We start from the raw sequence: 3560 nt of genomic DNA, 5'->3' as shown, positions 1-3560 counted from the left end.
TATATACATATACACGAGAGGTTTCTTTCAGTTTCCGTCTACCAAATCCACTCACAAGGCTTTGGTCGGTCCGAGGCTATAGTAAATGACAATTGTCCAAGGTGCCACGCAGTGGGACTGAACCGGAACAATGTGGTTGGTAATATATATATTATATATATATATATATATATATATAATATTATATATATATATATATTATATATGTATATATATATATATACATATACATATATATATTATATTTAGATATATGTATATATTATATATATAGATATATCTTTATTTATTTGTTTATATATATGTGTATATATATTATATATATGTATATATATATAAGCATTAATAAATCTCTGAACGAGATATAAACAGGAACCGCTCGACAACGTAAAGTGTACTAGCTATCTGAATGTGGCTAGTCACTGGGGGTGGGGTGTTACTGATGCTTTTAGCCCCAGGAGATCAACGTCACCAGCTGGCCTTAGACACAAAATTTCAGTGCTCTTGTGTTATTTGCAAAGGGAGGTCATCCTCCCTCGAAAACCTAAGTGATACATACGGACTATAATTTCAAGGTAATTACCTCTCGTCAACGCATGGTAAACACCGGTTTTCACTGAAGGAGACCTTGGCAAATAATAATATTTAACGTTTTTCACAGCAACCACTGTCACTGATTTAGAAAAACTGTCTGAAAGCATTAATAAATCTCTGAACGAGATATAAACATTAACCGCTCGACAACGTAAAGTGTACTAGCCATCTGAATGTGGCTAGCCACTGGGGGTGGGGTGTTACTGATGCTTTTAGCCCCAGGAGATCAACGTCACCAGCTGGCCTTAGACACAAAATTTCAGTGCCCTTGTGTTATTTACAAAGGGAGGTCATCCTCCCTCGAAAACCTAAGTGATACATACGGACTATAGTTTCAAGGTAATTGCCTCTCGTCAACGCATGGTAAACACCGGTTTTCGATGAAGGAGACCGTTGCAAATAATAATAATATATAATCGCTTACATATATAGGGATGAGAGAAAGAAATATACTAATGAGAGAGTCAGAGACAAAGCACATATGTACATGGTGACTAATATCAAGTTTCAAATATCAAGAAAAATACCCTTCCACAAAATTATTATATAGGAGCCATTCACCAATTAGAGCTAACGAACTACATACGATAAGGTGATGATTAATAAAAATAACCACTTGAACACAAGTACAGTCCCTCAGACTGTTTTCAACCCCGTCTAAATGAACAGCATTCGCTTCACAAGGTTTTGGTCAAAATATGACAACGACAGATGATTTCAGTTTAATGGACGAGTTATCGGAACAAACTAAGAATATCATGAGGGCATGATTAGCTATTAAACTCTTGGTTCTTGTCGGCACATATGTACGCATATTTATTTACATGCACATAGTCGCACACAACGAAAACTTGCATTCGTGATGTTTACTAAGTTGTTTCATTTTAGATGTGTTTTGTTTTTCTTAGCATCAGATCTATCCTGATACGGAAGACTATATCCCAGCATAATTATCCTGCCAGATCAACAAATATGCAATTATAATGAATTCGATTGGCGCTGTTATGTATGCCCTTTCTTTTGCTTCTGAGCGCAAAGAATGACGTAACGATTTTGAACGTAATTCACCCGATAATTTCAGGCTACTTTTCTTCCACCTGTAAATCCCTGTTAGGTCTACATGCACGAATTACAAACGTACTCCTCATAAACAAGTTTTATTTTTTCTTTAAAGTAGAAAATCTTTAGTAGTTTGGGTTTTTAACATATCTGATATCCATAAAGATTATAAAGGCTTAAATACTCATACACCCACCTCTCAAAATATTTGAGAATAAACCATCAACAAATAATTGCTTCGGCAGCATATATACTAAAATTGAAACGATAGAGAGAAGATTAGAGTGGCCCCTGCCCATGGATGATACGCAAATTCACAAAGCATTCCACTTTTTTTTATACAAGCGCAGGCGTGGCTGAGTGGTAAGAAGATTGCTTCCAACCACATGGTTCCAAGTTATATATATATATATATATATACACACACACACACACATATATGTATGTATATATATATAGATATAGATATATAGATATACATATGTATACATATATATATATATATATATATATATATATATATATATGTATATATATATATATATATTTATGTATATATATATGTATGTATATATATATATTATATATATATATATATATATGAATATGTATATATATATATGTATATATATATATATAATATATATATATATATATATATATATATTATGTATGTATGTATGTATGTATAAATTATGTGTGTGTGTGTCTGCGTTTATCCCCCGCCATCGCTTAGCAACCGATGCTGGTGTGTTTATGTCCATGAAACCTCGCGATTCGGCAAAAGACAGCGATAAAATAAGTAATAGGCTCACAAAAAAGGAGTCCTGGTGTCGGTCGATTTCTTCGACTAACACGCTGTACGGCGGCGCTCCAGCATGGCCACAGTCACATGACTGAAGCAAGTAATAGAATAACAGAATAAAAAAAAAAACCTTTACAGCAACTTATGACCGACATTACGAGTGCAGCGACATCAGAAAATCTCCAACGCCGGAATGAATACAATGTATCGTTTAAATCTTAAGAACCATCAACAGATATTTCTTTAATACGAGTTCAGTTATATGGATTTTGAGAAATACGATTGTTATTTGGCTTCTGAAAGTGACTATTTTTTTTTCCATGAATGTGGTATTTCCACTATCTCCACTACTTCAAAATACGTAATTCACTTTTTTTTCCATATTATTTTGGAAATTACTCCAATATTTTTGTGTATGGTGGTTGAGAAACTTTTCAAGAAAAAAAAAGTAACAACGAAAGATTGAACGAAATCATTATCAGTCAAAGAAATGATTTTGGCAATTTATTTTATTATTTTTTCCTTCTATATTTTACTAGGGTTTTTGTTTATAATATCTTTTTTTTTTCACAACAGTTAATTGGTTTCTCCTATCAAACATTTATAATACAAACCAGTCTCTCTTTTTGATATTCTTTTATCCAATTTATCAAATATATTTTCCCACTGTCATGTTTCTGTTTTCTTTCTCTATCTAATCGCTCTGGCTATCTCTTAATACACTCTCCTATTCATTTCTTTTACTGGTTTCATTCATTAGGCTGCGGCCATGCCGGGGTTCTGCCTTGAAAACTTTAAGCCGAGTGTTTTCTATTGAAGAAATTATTGCTGAAGAATCACTCGTTCTGGATATACCTAATATAATATTCAAAATCTTTATATACAGATTCTTTAAAAATAGCAGTAGTTGCATTAATGAAAATAGATAAAATGATATACAACTATACATTGGTGACCATCCAATGACAAAAACCTATCCAATAAGTAATACTGTGTATAACACCGACAGTAGTATAAAAAAATATATTTTGTCTCTAAGTAATCATATATTTTTTCTAACTACCCAAAATAAACATTTTGACTCTAAATTCCTTGAATAAAT

General features: G+C 32.4%; 1 non-coding gene across 1 annotated transcript; it reads left to right on the top strand.

The window, feature by feature from the left end:
- Positions 1–1886: 1886 nt before the first annotated feature.
- LOC115217717 lies at positions 1887–1989 on the top strand. Its single transcript, XR_003882183.1, has one exon. It is a non-coding gene; the product is annotated as a U6 spliceosomal RNA (small nuclear RNA).
- Positions 1990–3560: the final 1571 nt, after the last annotated feature.

This window comes from Octopus sinensis, linkage group LG11 (genome assembly GCF_006345805.1).
Source record: "Octopus sinensis linkage group LG11, ASM634580v1, whole genome shotgun sequence".
NCBI lineage: Eukaryota > Metazoa > Mollusca > Cephalopoda > Octopoda > Octopodidae > Octopus > Octopus sinensis.
Note: the sequence above shows the minus strand (reverse complement) of the source record. Positions and strands in the feature narration are given on the sequence as shown.